We start from the raw sequence: 17,203 nt of genomic DNA, 5'->3' as shown, positions 1-17,203 counted from the left end.
GCACAAGCTGGAATCAAGATTGCCAGGAGAAATGCCAATAACCTCAGATATGCAGATGACACCACCCTTATGGCAAAAAGCAAAGAAGAACTAAAGAGCCTCTTGATGAAAGTGAAAGAGCATAGTGAAAAAGCTAGCTTAAAACTCAACATTCAGAAAACTAAGATCATGGCATCTGGTCCCATCACTTCATGACAAATAGATGGGGAAACAATGGAAACAGTGACAGACTTTATTTTTTTGCGCCCCCCCAGTCACTGCAGATGGTGACTGCAGCCATGAAATTAAAAGACGCTTGCTCCTTGGAAGAAAAGCTATGACCAACTTAGACAGCATGTTAAAAACCAGAGACATTACTTTGCCAACAAAGGACCATCTAGTCAAAGCTATGGTTTTTCCAGTAGTCATGTATGGATGTGAGAGCTGGACTATAAAGAAAGCTCAGCACTGAAGAATTGATGCTTTTGAACTGTGGTTTTGGAGAAGACTCTTGAGAGTCCCTTGGATAGTAAGGAGATCCAACCAGTCCATCCTAAAGGAAATCAGTCCTGAATATTCATTGGAAGGACTGATGCTGAAGCTGAAACTCCAATACTTTGGCCACCTGATGTGAAGAACTGACTCATTTGAAAAGACCCTGATGCTGGGAAAGATTGAAGGCAGGAGGAGAAGGGGACAACAGAGTGAGATGGTTGGCTGGCATCACCGACTTGATGGACATGAGTTTGAGCAAACGCCGGGAATTGGGGATGCACAGGGAGGCCTGGTGTGCTGCAGCTCATGGGGTCACAAAGAGTTGGATCTGACTGAGCAACTGAACTGACTGAACTGAACGAGTTGCAATGGCAACCCACTCCAGTATTCTTGCCTGGAGAATCCCATGGACAGAGGAGCGTGGCAGGCTATGGCCCACGGAGTCACAAAGAGTCAGACACAACAGCACAGCACAATCAGTTGAGACCTATCTACTCGCCTGTAGGTTGCCAGATAAAATCAGGATGCCTAGTTAAGTTTGAATTTCAGATAGGGAATGCATGCAACTTTTAATATTTGCCCCATGCAATATTTAATATAAATATGCCCCCTATTGCATAGGACACACTTCTACACTGAAAGAATTATTCAGTGTTCATCTGCAATTCAAATTGAACTAGGCATCCAGTTTTTGATTGAACGAGGCTTTTTTTATTTGCTGAATCTGGCAATCCTTTCCCTGAATTTGAAACTCTCAGAATTCTGCTCCCTCCCCTACCCCAACCAGCCTCTTTTTTTCACCTTCTTGGTGGAGGTTCGGCCTCTCCTAGACCCAGGCTCTTTTTAATTTTCCTCCTCCCCTGGTTTTTATTTACTTTAGCAAAATCACACTGGGTATCGATTTCAAAGTCTTTGATGTTATACTGGAGACTCAGTTGAGGGTGCCTGAGCTTTAGGAAGGTTTCCTCAGGACACTGGGAGGAAATTAAACCTCAGAAAATATGTTTGACTTTTTTTCTTTCCTCCTGAAAAGAACGTCTGTGGGTCGGGCTCCGTTCTGGTCACGGGAGCGCAAACAGTGGAGTGAAGGCCAGAACCCTCTCTTCTCAAGCCTCCACCGGCTACGGTCCCGGCCCGTGAGTGATTTATCTCCAGCTGCACTGGCGGCTTTCCCAGGGTTTCCATCCTCAGCTGAACTTACTGAGGGAGGCCCTAAGCCTGCAGGCTCCAGGGGATCCGAGAAGTCAGTGAGACTGGGGCTTCCCAAGCCGTACTGTGCACATGGATTCCTTGGGGAGCTTTCTCCAGCCCTAGCACTGGGGCTCGTGAACCCAGGATCTCTGGACATGGACCCAGGCATCGTGAGTTTGAAAAAAATGTCCTCCGAGGATTCTAGTGGGAGGCCCCAGGAGCCGGAGCCCTGCTGCTCTGGCTGGTGGGAGTTGATGGGTAAATGCCCCAGGTCCCTTCCCCCTTGTTGGGGTAACTCCGAGGCCCTTGCCTCTCTCTGGTGGTCACCTCTGTCCTGGGTGTCCCAGCTGCCCACAGCACTAACTGACTTCCTTCACTTCCTAGGTGCTTTTGGTTGCAACCAACAGACACCAGGTTTGGTCTCTGTCCTCCTTTCTCTTCCATTTTCTCATCCAACCTCTTCTGTGCGTGAGTGCCTGCTCAGTCACGTCTGACTGTTTGCGACCCCATGGACTGTAGCCCACCAGGCTCCTCTGTCCATGGGATTTTCCCAAGCGAAAATACTGGAGTCGCTTGCCATTCCCTTCTCCAGGGAATCTTCCTGACCCAGGAATCGAACCTGTGTCTCCTGCATCTCCTGCATTGACAGATGGGTTCTTTACCACTGAGCCACCAGGGAAGCCATAGAGTCCATCACAACCATCCAGTCTGGCTGCTAACCCTAACCCCTATTCTCACCTACTTCCCTCATTTTCCAAGCCTTCATATCAAGGTTGCATCTGTCTTCTAGAATTTCCATCTTCAAGATAACTGAGTTAGTTGTGCCCCACTCCCCAAAGCATTCCCTGGGAATTTTTTTTTTGTTTTCTAAATGACTTCCAGGTGGGTTATTTGTACCAGCCACTATGCGACAGGGCTGGGACTTACTGAAATTGGCTTTTACCAGTCAAGTCCCACCCCCGGGCCTAGGGTGGGGTCAGACATACAGTCTGCATGGCTGCCAGGTGGTGGGGGGTGGACCTGGGGGAGGGGGAGCTTTGGGAGCAACCACAAGGTAAAAGAAGGGTGACCTGCAGAGGAAGGGGTGGGGTGGGACAGGAGAGTAGAGGGCTTGCGGGAGCCCTGAGCACCCTAAGCTGATTCTCAGAAAAGGCAGTGTCCTTTGACAGTTCTGAGGCTCTCTGACTGTGGTTTCAGCTCCTGGCAAACTTCTTTTTTCCACTGTGGGCGGAGTTGTCTGTTAGCCTGGCTGTGTCTACGGGAGGGGCCTCCAGAACAGATCCTGGGACAAGGGCTCATGTGCCTGTGGTTTATTAAGGAAGTTCTCCCAGGAGAAACTTCGAAGGGAGTGGAGAAAGCAGGTCAGGACAGAGGGAAGGCCACGGCGGGAGCAATTTTAGGCAGAGTCCCGCAGAGGGTGTGTTAGCCTTGGGACCTCTGGAGTGTGAGGAATGCTCAGGGTTATCCTGACTCGAGGCAAGAGGGCCAAATGTCCATACTCCTGTTAGTCCTTCACCAAAGATGGTGGATGAGTGGGGTGTGGAAGAAGACTGTGAAGTTCCAGTGCTCCGGGTTCACCGTCTCCAGGCAAGGAAACTCTGTGGCAGGCGGGCAGCCTTTCAAGGACGAACCTCAGGGGCACTCTCTAGAGAGCAAAAGCCCTTTTGAGTGGGGAGGAGTCAGCGATACAAGCTGTTATAAGGAGACCCAAGGGGTGGGTGGGGCCCCGGGCATTGCCCACTCCAGGCCATGGTGGCTTGATCAGCCAAGTCCACTCATCAGCTTTCACCCATAAAGCAGGGTCTCTGCCTCTGACCTGTGAGCCCAGCTCTCACATTAATTTTGCTCAGCCCCCAGTAAGCTGGTCTGCCAGTGCCTTAAGCCCTCTGCACTCATTGTTAGTCGCTTAGTTGTGTCTGACTCTTTGTGACCCCCTGGACTGAAACCCACCAGGCTCCTCTGTCCACAGAGTTCTCCAGACAAGAATACCGGAGTCCATTCCCTTCTCTAAGGGATCTTTCCGACCCAGGGATCGAACCCAGGTCTCCTGCATTGCAGGCAAATTCTTTACCGTCTGAGCCACCAGGGAAGCTAGTTGCCAACATTTAAATCTTAGGCGATTTGTGCACAAGAATCTGGGTCTCTAGGTCAGATTTATTATCAGAGGCCCACGTTCCACGTGGCCACAATTGGTGGAGGCCACCGTGTCTTCCTGTGCTGATCAGTGTTAGTGGAGGGTCCTGATACCACATCCTCCACTGTTCTCTATCATGTTCCAAACACATGCACTATAATTTTTCTTCATAGGAGAGTCAAGAGGAAAGATGTTGGACTCACATCTATCAAGTGGAGGGAAACACACAGCCGAGGACGGTTAATGTGGACACGAGATATGTTTGCGTCTGAAGACTGCAGCCCAAGACGCCCATAGGAAGCCTCCATCCTGGTGCCCGCTGGGCTGTGAGTTTGCCCCTCCGGCTATGAGCTTGCCCCTCCGGCTATGAGCTCGGCGCCCCCACCAGACACTTCCTTTTCCACCAGGATCCAGCTGCTCGTCAGCCCCTCCCCCACCCCACTTTGTTAGAAGCAGCTGTTTTTCCCCTTCCAGCCCTCCAAGTGCTGATTTCATTTCTTTCCCGACAGAAGTTTGGAGCCAGGAGGGAAATGGTTTGGCAGGAAATCAACAAGCCATGGGAGGAAGAGGACAGAGTGGAGAAAGCAGACGCCTCACAGAGGGCTGGGCCGAGGGGGTCTGAGTGGGCAGACTGGATGGGGCTCCAAAGACCCCCAGAAGTCCCTGCAAGTCCCTGGAGTTGGGTGGATTAGTGGCCTCCGTGGAGTTTACTTGCTGTCCTCTGAGTTGCCTTAGCAACTTTAGCTGGGGTGGATTCCAGAAAGTTCTTTTTCCCAGCAGTTTTTCTCTCTGGTGTCGCTGGAGAGAGGTGAAGGCAAGCTGTGGGGAGGAAGGGAACCACGGGGGCCCAGGGCTGGCAGGGCACGTTTGAACATGTGTGTTGAGTGTTGACAGTGCCAGGGCAGGAGACTTGCGGGGTGATGAGAGGTACCGGAGGACCAAAGGCTGAGAGCTGTAATGTGTGGAGGCCGTCGAGACTCAGCACCCGTGGCCCCTGGGACAGGTGGCCCAGGCCCAGAGGAGCCCAGTCCCCCGCTCCCCAAGGTCTCATGTTGTCCCTCCACCCTCACCCCAGCCACAGCTGCTTCGGCTCTTCTCCCCTAAATCGCCCTCTCCTCCCAACCCAGCTAAACCAGCGTCTTTTGAGTTCTGGAAAAATTCCTCTCCCCTTAACTATGCCATAAAAGGGCTGAAAGTTTCCAAAAGGAACACTTAACTGAGACATAGAGGGGAAAACCTGGGTGCAGAAAAACGGCTGATGTTACAGAGTGCAGACCCAAGTCCAGCTCAACCGCACATCTGGTGGGGGGTCGCCTGGTAGTGCGGGAGCCAACTGTTCTTGGAATTCCTTGACTCAGTCCAGCCTGTGTGGTGGCCGCGAACACAGGCCGACTTCTGGGCGGAAATGTGGCTCTGGGGTTGGGGGGCTGTTTCCAGCCTTGTGGGACCTTCAAGTTGCTCAGAGCCTGCTGGGCCCAAGTCTTTGTCTGAGAAGGAGCTCTCTGCACCTCCACCCCACCCTGGGCTGAGCCAGGCCCCTCTCAGCGGCCCTCCCCAACCCAGCCACCTCCTTGAGTCTCGTCCTGGCCCTGCCTCCTTCTTCATTCTTCTCTTGGAGGTGACTGGCTTCTGGCCTAGGAGAGCCCACCACCCCTCTCCCCACGCCCTCTCTCTCTGCCTGGCCAGTTTGCCAGAAGCATGTTCCCTGGGCTTGGGGCTGGCTCCAGCCTAGAGCAGCGGGGTGCACTGGGCCCTCCAATGGGTCTCTCCATTTCCAAGCCTGCATCACCTTTGGGGTCCCCTAGGAGTCTGGTTTTTGTCTTGAGGGATTGAACTTGTCCACGAGGAAGACGTGGCTGATCTACCCAAGTGTAAAGTGTGTTATTTTTCAAAATAGGTAAAACATCTACATGTTAGTATAATCACACATGAAACATAAGTGTCTTCACCCCTCTATCCCTTCTTCTTCTCTAGAGAGAACCACTACCTGTGCGTCTTCCAGAGGTAGTCCCTGCAAGCATATATATGTGTATATTTTGTGCAAGGTGTGTACAAATGTATTATATAGATTATATACATTTGTATGTACATATAAATATATGCAGGGCACACACGCGCACACACACACACAGTCAGCCTTTCCTATCTGCAGGTTTCACACTATGGGTTCAATAAATCGTGGATCAAAAATATTCCCCCAAAGGAGGAAAGAGAGGGTAGAATATATGGAGAGTGTAACATGGAAACATACATTACCGTATGTAAAATAGATAGCCAATGGGAATTTGCTGAACTCAAATGGGAGCTCTGTAACAACCTAGAGGGGTGGGATGGGGAGGAAGATGGAGGGAGGAAAAGGGAGGGGACATAGGTATACCTATGGCTGATTCATGTTGATGTTTGGCAGAAACCAACACAATACTGTGAAGCAATCATCTTTCAATTAAAAGGGGTTCCCTGATAGCTCAGTTGGTAAAGCATTGGCCAGCAATGCAGGAGATCCCAGTTTGATTCCTGAGTTGGGAAGATCTGCTGGAGAAGGGATAGTCTACCCACTCCAGTATTCTTGGGCTTCCCTGGTGGCTCAGCTGGTAAAGAATTCGCCTGCAATGCAGGATACCTGTGTTGGATCCCTGGGTTGGGAAGATCTCCTGGAAAAGGAAAAGGCTACCCACTCCAGTATTCTGGCCTGGAGAATTCCATGAACTGTATAGTCCATGGGGTCCCAAAGAGCTGGACACGACTGAGGGACTTTCACTTTCACTTTTCAATTAAAAATAAATAAATTAGAAAAAAATTCCTCCCCCCAAATTCCAGAAAGTTCCAAAAAGCAAAACCTGGATTTGCTGTGTGGGCCAGCATTGTATTAGGTATTGTAGGTAATCTAGAGATGATTTAAAGTTTATGGGAGGATGGAGGTCTATCATATGCAAACACTACACCATTTTATATGAGGAACTTGAGCATCTGAGGATTTTGGAGTGTGGCTGAAGGTGGGGGTGGGGGCCTGAACACAATCCCACTGTGGGAGGGGCAACTGTATATAAATTCATTTAATATATTTTGGAGATAGTTTTGTATGGGCACAGAAAGTGCTTCTTCATTTTAAAAAGTGGCTGCTAGTATCCCTTGTAGCATTGTATATTTATTTAACCAATTCTTTATTTCCAGGCCTTTGGGTTGCTCCCAATCTTGCTATCTCTCTAAGCCACAGTGAGCATCTTTATCTTTGCAATTAGACTGCTTGGCGCAAGTGCCTGTGTGTCTGCAGGATAAATCCTGGCAGTGGTGTTCTTGGCCAAAAGATATGTGCATTTTTAGTTTTGATAAATATTGTCAAAATGCCCTCTAAAGGGCGACTGTACTGATTTCTTAAGTCCCATCAACAGTATTTGAGAGCTTCTGTTTCTCTACACCCTCACCAACACAGAGGGCCGTCAAACTTTTTGATATTTGCCAGCCCAGGAGCTAAAAGTAATTGGTATGTAGTAGTCATTATAATTCTTCTTTATACCAGTGTGGTTAAAGCATCTTCTCATTATGTTCAAAGACCCTTTATTCCCATTTCTATAAGTTCTTTTCTAACCTTTCCCATCTTTTTTTTTTTTTTTTTGGCTGTACCACCTAGCATGTAGGATCTTAGTTCCTGGACCAGGGATTGAACCCACGCTCCCTGCAGTGGAAACACGGAGTCTTAAACATTGGACCACCAGGGCGTTCCCTATCTCGTTTTTTTTTTTTTTTTTTTTTAATTAGGTTGTTGGCCTTTTTCTGGACTTCCCTGGTGGTTCAGATGGTAAAGAATCTGCCTGCAATGTGGGAGACCTGGGTTCGATCCCTGGGTTGGGAAGATCCCCTGGAGAAGGGAATGGCTACCCACTCCAGTATTCTTGCCTGGAGAATCCCATGGACAGCGGAACCTGCTGGGCTACAGTCCATGGGGTCGCAAAGAGTCAGACATGACAGCAACTTTCACTTCACTTCAGTCGGGTTTTTTTTAATTGATATCTAGAAGTGCTTTATATATTAAGGAAATTGACCTTTGCCAACCCTCAAGTTGTAAATCTCTTTGTATTTTGTTTATAATTGGACTTTTATTAGACACTTGAATTTAAATTTTTAATATAATTAAATTTATTACTTTAAAAAATGCCTTTCAAATTTTGTTTTGCTGAGAAAAATCTTTCCCACTCTGAGCTTATTTTAAAAACTTATTCCATTTTTCCTAATGCTTATATGGTTTGTTTTAATGTTTAAATTTCTGACCCATCTGGAATTTATTTATTTATGTACTTATTAATTTATTGAAGTGTAGTTGATGAACAATATTATGTTAGTGTCAGATGTACTACATAGTAATTTGACAATCAAATGCATTATGAAATGATCATAGCAATAATTCTAGTAACCATCTGTCACCATACATAAAAATTAGTATTTAATACTGTATTCTGTTAGCTGTAAACCACATCCCTGTGAATTATTTATTTTGTAATTGGAAGTTTGTGGCTCTTCATCTCCTTCAGCTATTTTACTCAACCCCTGACCTGTTGGTGACCACCTGTTTCTTCTTTGTATTTATGAGTCTGTTTCCGTTTTGTTTGTTAGATTCCACATATAATGAAAATACCATGTGCAGTATTTGTCCCTCTCTGTCTGACTTATTTCACTTAGCATAAAACACTCTAGATTTATCGGTGTTGTTGTAAATGGCAAGATTAACTTCTTTTTAATGACTAATATTCCATGTGTGTGTGTGTGTGTGTATATATATATATATATATATATATAACCTAAACTGTATCCATATATAAAAACTAATCAGTATCCATTCATATACTGGTAGGCACTTAGGTTACTTCCGTATCTTGGCTATTGCAAATAATGCTGCAGTGAACATAGGGGTGCATATAACAAATACTTCAAATTAAATAATATTTCAAATTAATATTTTGTTTTCTTCAAGACAATACCCAGGAGTAGTATTGCTGGCTCATATGGTAATTCTATTTTTGATTTTTTGAGGAACCTCCGCATGTTTTCCATAGTGGCTGCCTCTTTTTCCATTCCCAGCAGCAGAGTATGAGTATTCCCTTTCCTGCACATTGTCGGCAGCATTTGTTATCTGTGGTCTTTTTGATGGTGGCCATTCTGACAGGTGTGAGCTGACATCTCATTGTGGTTTTGATTTGCATCTCTCTGATGAATAGCGGTGCCGAGCATCTTTGCTTGTGTCTATTTTGGGCTGAGGAGTAAGGTGGGGATCCTGCTTTATTTTTCCCAGGTGGCCGCCCAGTTGTCCCAGTGAATCAGGCTCTTCTGAAGGCTCCCTCTTTTCTCCATGGATATAACTATAAAACCGCTTTCTTCGGCACATATTTAGTGGGGAGTTGGTGGGGAGGTGGGTGACAGATCCTGCCTTAGTCTCAGCCCCGTTTTCTTGAGGGGTTCAGTTCAGAATCCAAACTTGCAAATTCCACTCATGGAAGCAGAAGCCCTGCAGTTCATGAGGCATCTCTTTTCTCCTTGGAGGGTGGCTCCTTGGTCCCACCTTCCCCACTCTCCCCGCCAGGGCCACAAAGCACACCTTCCACTCGCCCCTGAGCAGTGATGGAGGAACCCCAGGTCTAGTCCCCGTGGAGCATGTCCAGGTCTGGTCTGTGCTCATCCACACCCAGGGGCTTCAGAGGTTTCCCCTCTCTTTATCTTCAGAGCACACCTCTTGGTGGCTCCTCACCCGCCCGGTTTAGGGATGAAGGTGATAAGGCTTGGAGAGACTGTGCCAGCTCAGGATTGGATCCCGAATCTGAATACCCAGAGTCAAATTCAAGACCTTGTTCTCAGCACCCCTAGTTTTCCACACCTCTTTGCATCTCAGGTTTCCCCTCTGCAGGCACTACTGGCCCAGCCAGGACCCCTCTTCCTGGGTGCCCCCTAGTACTATCAACACCCTCCTCTGCAGACGTCTATCAGGGTCAACTCACTGCTGGGCGACCATGAATGGTAATGAGTTTCTTTCTTATTATTTCCAGTTTTACCAGAAATGCAGCGTGGTGGCCAGTCCATACTCTGAATTCGTGGTGAACTGACAAACACCTGCATGTGGAAGGAGAGACATCACTGATCCAATGGACCCAAGTCACCAACCATCAACCTGGCCCTTCTCGCTGCTCTGGTGCTGGGAGCTCCCACAATCACACTCGTGCTTTAAAGGCCGCCTGGATAATTTTCTTGTTCTAAATCTGAGCTTATTCAAAGAAAAATGACTTTGGCTTGGCGTGTGAAAAAGGTCAGGTCATTGCACTGTTGGAAACGTCTACATGCTTGCAAAGAACGGAGAATTTTCTGAGTGTGTGGCTCCCTCAGCGCCTTTACCGTGATTTGTTTCTCCCTTTGTGTGGAGTCCGGGTGAGTGTTTTTAAAAAGGCATCTGAAAGCCTGAGCGTCCTGTCACCTGCAGGAGGGGGCGGGTCAGCTGGCCACTGCCGTCCAAGGGAGGGATGTGTTTTTGACTAAAATATGAAAAGTTTCAACATTCATTCTAGAATCTGCCAACACTTGTTAATTTTTCCTTTCATAAGCAGTTGTTTAAAAAGGATTTTTATTTTATGTTCATCTTAATTTTCCCCGACTTTTCATTTGAAAAAATTTTCAGCCGCAGAAAACTGTGAGAATAATAACTGTCAAATTCATCACCAGTTAACGTTTTGCCACATTTACTCTATCTCGCTATAGAAACGCAGACGTTGGTCCAAAAAAAATCAGTAACATTTCCTTCATTCTTTTCTTCTTGTTTTTTTTTTTTCCCTGGACTATTTGAAAGTTGCACATTTTGTGCAGGTAAGTCTGCACATCTATTCTAAGACATGAACATTCTCCTTTATAAGAACAAAACCCTTATCACACCAGTGAATCTTACACAGAGGCACATCTGGTCTCTCTCTGAGGCCAATATTCAGATTTTGCCAGTTTTCCTAATCCTGGCCTTTCCCTCTTGATCCAGGGTCCAGATAAGGCCCATCACCTCCCCCCACTGCTGGGTCTTCTCTCCTGCCTCTCATTTGAACCTTCTCCTACCCACCTTGTCTTTCCAGATGCTGGTATTTTAAAGCGTTCAGGTTGTTCCTTTGGCAGTTGTGCGTGCATGCTTAGTTGCTCAGTCATGTCTGACTCTGCGAGCCCATGGATTGTAGCCTGCCAGGCTCCTCTGTCCATGGTATTTCCCAGGTAAGAATACTGGAGTGGGTTGCCATTTTCTTTTTTCTAAGGGATTTTCCTGATCCAGAGATTGAACCCACATCTCCTGCATTGCAGGCAGATTTTTTACCTGCTGAGCCATCCAGGGAACCCATTTGTTTTGCAGAATTCTCTTCAATTTGGATTTGACTGATTCCTCTTTATGAAGAAACTCGGGTGAACTATTGTCTACTTTGCCAGGATCGATCTTAAGTTCTGCTTTTGAAGAGCTGCTCACATGAAATAAAACCCAGAAGATACAGAAGAATTCATACTCAAGGGTCTCTCTCCTTTTCTGTCTCTTCCTGGAGGCAATGTGTGCTCCAGATTTCTATGTCTCCTTCAGAGACAACACCCCACGGACCTGTCTAATGATGGCTCCACACCTCCACCTGGGGAGTTCAGTGGGTGTGACTGTCATGTCTGTTACTCTCTTGCCTAGAAGCCTCGAAAGACAGTCAGAAGTCCCGCTAAGATGCTTATCTGGCCACTGGTCCTTCCCCTCCCTTCTCACCCTGTCACAGAGACAGGCTGGGACCTGGACCCTCAACCTGAGTCCTTGCAGGTTACACCTGGACAGACATTCAGGAAACACTTGTGCAGAGTGGCTGTGCCTGCACACACACATAGCATGCACACACACATAGCATGCATACACACACCTGCCACACACGCACACACCAACAAACACACACACACATACACACATATACCACACACACACCCCACACACCATATGCACACACACAGCACACACACACATGCATACACCACACCATATGCACACATACACCATACATACATACCCCCCCAACACCATACACTCACACACACCATACATACACACACCATACACACATATACCACACACATACACACCACACACCATACACACACACCATACACATATACACCATACATACACACACACCATACACACCACACACCATATGCACACACACACCATACACACATATACCCCCCACACACACACCATACACACACACACACCATACACACACACCACACACTATATGCACACACATACCATGCACACATACCACGCACCATATGCACACACACACACATACACACACATGCACACACAGAGCAACAGAGGCTTCTGGTCAACAGCTCTCCTGAGATCCCAGCCAGAACCACCTGGTCAATCCACAGAATGGTGAGAAAGAATGCATTACTGTTTTGAGTCAGCATTTTTGGTTTTTTATGACACAGAATTAGGTGGCGGAAGCAGGGCTGTTTCTGCTCTGCAGGTGGGAGTGAGCCAGCCTGCTGAAGGGATGCAGGGTTTGCCTGCCTTGGGGACCTGCAGGGGTAGAGACAAGGGCAGACACAAAGCAAGGCTTTAAAAATAAAAGTTATTTTTATTTACCAAAGTAATATACAGTACATACACACACACACATATGTGGCAACAACTCAGACGTATCAGAAAATGTTAACATGAAAATAGCTGCACCTCACCTGCTGAGCTTTCCTACTGTCCGAGAGACAACATCTTTTGGAAGATAGTTCCAGTTTATGTTTTTCTCTCCAAACTCCAGATCTCAAACTTGTACCTCCATTCCTCAGTCCCTGTCATTAGACAGTAGCTACTCAGCCCACAGTCGCTCAGATGAGCATTTAGGTCCCTGTTCCCAATGTGTGAACTTTCTGAGACTGTTTCTGGTTTCTGCAGGAGCACCTCCTCTTCCAACAACAGTTGCTGATGTAACTCTCGATTCCCAACTTTGTAGGATAAGGGTACTGGCACCTCCTCCCTTTCTTCTGCTTTTCTCCTCCCTTCCAGAGCCCATATTTGAGGCTTGGACCACTGCATAGCACTGCCTTCCTGGGGGAGTATCCATGAAATTCTCAAAATTAGGTGCAAAGTTGTGTGTGTGTTTAGGTTCCATTTCCCTGGGAGAGTTTAGAACTCCCATCAGATTCTCAAAGGGATAAGATCCAAAGGTGGAATATTGGGCCCTGAAGTGATGGTAAAAGTGTTAGTTACTCAGTCCTGTCCAGCTCTTTGCGACCCACGGACTATAGCCCACCAGGCTCCTCTGCACATGGGATTCTCCAGGAAAGAATACTGGAGTGGGGGTTGCCATTTCCTGTTTCCCACCTGTCCCCAGATCCACCCCCACCTTCTCTATCCCCTGTGCCCTGAGCCCCTGGGGGGGCAGTGACTCAGGCCAGGTGGGGAGAATGGAGGGGGCAGTGGTCTCCCTCTGCAGGGCCCTCTCAGGCTGGCTGTGTCTCCCCGAAGGACCTGCTCCATACAACCACTCTCTCTGGGGACTTCCCTTGTAGGGGTAACCACAGCCGGGTTGCTCCCAGCCCCAGCTCACTGCCTTGTCCTGTGTGGTCCCACCACACCCCACCCACACTTCTGTCAATCGTTCCTTTGAGAACCCACCTCGACTTTGCCTGATCTGACTCTGGCATTTGATTCCTGCTGGGACTTTAGAGTTCTCAGTTTCCTTGGACACAAACCCTGAGTCTTCGGTCATGTGCTCTTGGCAAAGGGAGAAGTTGAATTGCTGTGCTGTTTCCCCAGGGGTCTGGCTGACCCTGTGGGAGAGCTGAAGCTGGGAGTCCTTTATTGTTACCCCAAATCCAGACAAGGGGCCAGCAGCCTTTAACTGGACCCCCAAATGACCAGCCATCAGATTCCTGGAGGGGAGTGCCAAAGTAGATGCCTTCAGGTGTGGGCAGCTCCTGGGAAGGGCCTCCCGGCAGTGGGCCCCAGCTCTCCCAGGGCACGAGAGCCTTGGGGCCCAAGGAGGATGGGGGAGTACACAGCAGAGCCGTCTGCACTCCTGATCTTGGTCTGGCCGTTAGACTCGGGCTTCTTTCCCCCACGCCCCAGTTCCTAGCAGTGTCTGATATACAGCAGGTGCTCAGCAAATCCTTGTTGAATGAGAGCTGGGTAACAAGTGTCTTTGATATTTTGAAGTTCATAACCGCAGGACTCCTGTGTACCACTGTTGTTTTGCTTTTTAACTCTTTGCTTTGAAATGCTTCCATAGTAAAGTCATTAAAATAAGATTAAAAAATTATCAGATTTCCTATTGTTAGCATTTGGCACTGTCCTCTCCATATATATATAAAACATAAGTACAGTATGTGTGTGTTTGTCACTCAGTCGTGTCTGACTCTTTATAACCCGATGGATGGTGGCCTGCCAGGATCCTCTGTCCAAGGGATTTTTCAAACAAAAACACTGGAGTGGGTTGCCATTTACTTCTCTAGGGGATCATCCCCACTCAGGGATTGAACCTAGGTCTCCTGCATGGCATGCAGATTCTTTACCATATGAGCCACCAGGGAAGCCCATATATAGTACATATGTATCATATACACTCATACACGTATACACTTGGGCTATTATTAATTTCTGAAACATTTGAAAAAGCTGGAGAGTCCTGGGTTTTGGCTGGCAATACTTCAGTGAGTGTCTCCCAAACACAAAGGCATCTTCTTACACACCCTCTATACAGTTTATCAGACTCATGAGATGGGACATGGACTCAAAACGATGATCTGCTATGTGATCCATGCACACACTCCAGTTGTGCCCATAATGTCCTTTATAGATGCCCTCCCCCCATCCCATGTTAGGGATCCACCCCCAGATCATACCGCCTTCAGCCGTCATGTCTCTCTAGAGTCCTGTGTCCTTTGCTGCGCTTTGGAGGACCACAAACCAACTGTGTTGTGAAAGCATCCTTCTGTTTGGGTCTGTTTCCCCAGGATGGGATATGATTCTATCTCTCACTTCTCTGCCCCAGATCTGGCAGGTTTAAAGTTCATGGCATCTCTCATCCCAGGGGGAGGAGCCCCTGCTCCCAGTTTCTACTCTAAATCAAAGTCCAAGGTTTAAATGTCCCACTGGAGGTCACATACTTCTTGAGTGATGGAGCTGAGGTGACATCCAGGTGTCTTCAGTGGCAGCCCAGGATCTTCCCCATCGTCTGGTAGGATGAGTGATGAGTGACTGTGACACACACATTTTCCCCTCAGCCTTGGCTGGCCTTCCTCCCCCCAGCCTCGGTGTGTTCATGGGATGATGGGCAGGAGATATTTAGAAGATGCGAGAGGCTAAATCGATTTTCCAGAGAAAGCACTTAGAGCTGCTCTCGGAGGAAAGCCTCCTGGAGGAAGGAGCTTGGAGTGGAGAGCAGGGCGGGGAGGAGGGCGCGAGGGAGGAAGGCAGAGAGGGCCATGGAGCCTGTGGTGGGTGGGGGTGGAGAGGAGAGCTCGCTGTGCTGTGTGACTTTGGAGAGAGGTGGGGAAGGGATGTTTGGAGATGTGGTGGTGGGGGCTGTGGGTTTGGAATATTCCTTCACCCCTGCCCCCCTCCTTCTTCTCCTGTGTTTGCCTCTTCTAGTCACTTTTGATGCTTTCGAACTTTGGGGCCGAAGAAGACTCTTGAGAGTCCCTTGGATAGCGAACCAAGGGATCAAACCAGTCAAACCTAAAGGAAATCAACTTTGAATATTCATTGGAAGGACTGAGGCTGAAGCTGAAGCTCCAGTGCTTTGGCCACCTGATGCGAAGAGCTGATTCATTGGAAAAGACCCTGATGCTGGGAAAGATTGAGGGCAGGAGAGGGGGGAGACAGAGGATGAGATGGTTGGATGGCATCATGGACTCAGTGGACATGAGTTTGAGCAAGCTCTGGGAAATAGTTTGGGAACGCCAGGGAAGCCTGGCATTCTGCAGTCCATGGGGTTGCAAAGAGTCAGACATGACTTAGTGACTGAACAACAAGAAGACATTGTAGAAAACCCTATCAAGGCTTTGGGAGAGGCCCATGTTTCATGTGAGCTCAACTCTGTCTGTTCCTGAGGTGGCTGGGCTCTATTCTGGTTACACACTCACGGATGGAGGTGTCTCCATCTGGGTCACTGTAAGGGCTGCCTCTGTGCGGTGAACACAGGTGCAATGTGCTGTCCCGAGGGTCCCCAAGGCTTCTTCAGACCAGCATCGTCAGGCTGTTGAGTTGCAGATGACCGCAGAAAGGCTTCTCTGCTCCTTCTGATATTGCATAGGTGCAAGTTTCCTGCCCCTGGACAGGCTGGACATCCCAAGGCGGAGCCCTGGGCATGGGAGAGCACTTGCCCTCCCACATCCTGCCTGCTGGAGCTCTTCCCCTCTTTGGGCCTCAGCTCCTCCATCTGTAAAATGGAGCTATAAATACCGACTTCCAGACAGGATGTGTGTGAGGATTAAGGGGGACAATATGTCATAGTGTAAGAGGCATATGGGTCTTTGATGACTCCTCACGCCCACCCTCATTTAGGACAACAGCAGGGTGCATGGAGCATGATAGGGCTGAAGGGTCCCCCCTACCCCGCAACCTGACCAGGATTGCTAGGCATCTCCCACACAAATCACACACTCAGATTTCCCTGTCCTATCTTCCCTTTGTTACCATGGAGATAGGCGACCAAGAGGAACTTGAGACTTAGAGGGTCCTCGAAGGATGCTGGGCCTTGTGCAGGGAGGCCTTGGAGAAGCCCCCTCCCCTGCAAGTTCTCCCCTACAGGGGGCACTGGAGACCCCTCATTCTTTGTTTGGAAGATGCAAGTGTTTTCAGGACATGGCCATTAGCATTTCTCATCTCTCTAGGAGAACAATTGCTCAGAGGAAACTAACAGCAAATCCCCAGCTGTAACCTCGGAGCAGAGTTTAACATGACCCTTTGCATCTGCCTGTCCCTCCTATGAGCTCCTGGCTGGGCAGCTGGGGCTGCTCCTCGACCCCCACACCCCCACCTCCCATCCAGGCTCTCCCTGCCTCTGGGCCACCTCCACCTGCTCCTGCTTCATCCTCTGGACCACATCAGCCCCTGCACAGAAGCCTCTGTGGCTCCCCATTGCCACATGAGTTAAGTCCTCAGCTCTGCTTTCAAGTGCTTTTCCAATCAAATCTTCCAGCATCTTTCTCTGGGTACCCCACCTCTGACTGGGGTGGGTCTTCCATGTGCCTGGGGCTCTCCCAGCCCTGGGCCTTTGCCCAAGCTGCCCCTCTCGCCTGGGAAATCTTCACACATCTCTTCCCACCCCCTCAAGCTCACCCCAAATGCCATCACCTTCAGGAGGTACCACCCCTCATTCCACCCCCAACACGATCTCTCCTGCCACTCGTTCTTGGCAC

The 17,203-nt window shown here is 48.5% G+C and overlaps 1 long non-coding RNA gene across 1 annotated transcript; it reads left to right on the top strand.

The window, feature by feature from the left end:
• Positions 1 to 1,633: 1,633 nt before the first annotated feature.
• Positions 1,634 to 14,056, top strand: LOC138990516 (uncharacterized). Its single transcript, XR_011466659.1, has 5 exons — positions 1,634 to 1,835; positions 3,973 to 4,125; positions 9,832 to 10,207; positions 10,894 to 11,026; positions 11,163 to 14,056. It is a non-coding gene; the product is annotated as an uncharacterized lncRNA (long non-coding RNA).
• Positions 14,057 to 17,203: the final 3,147 nt, after the last annotated feature.

Source organism: Bos mutus, chromosome 13 (assembly GCF_027580195.1).
Source record: "Bos mutus isolate GX-2022 chromosome 13, NWIPB_WYAK_1.1, whole genome shotgun sequence".
Classification (NCBI taxonomy): Eukaryota; Metazoa; Chordata; class Mammalia; order Artiodactyla; family Bovidae; genus Bos; species Bos mutus.
Note: the sequence above shows the minus strand (reverse complement) of the source record. Positions and strands in the feature narration are given on the sequence as shown.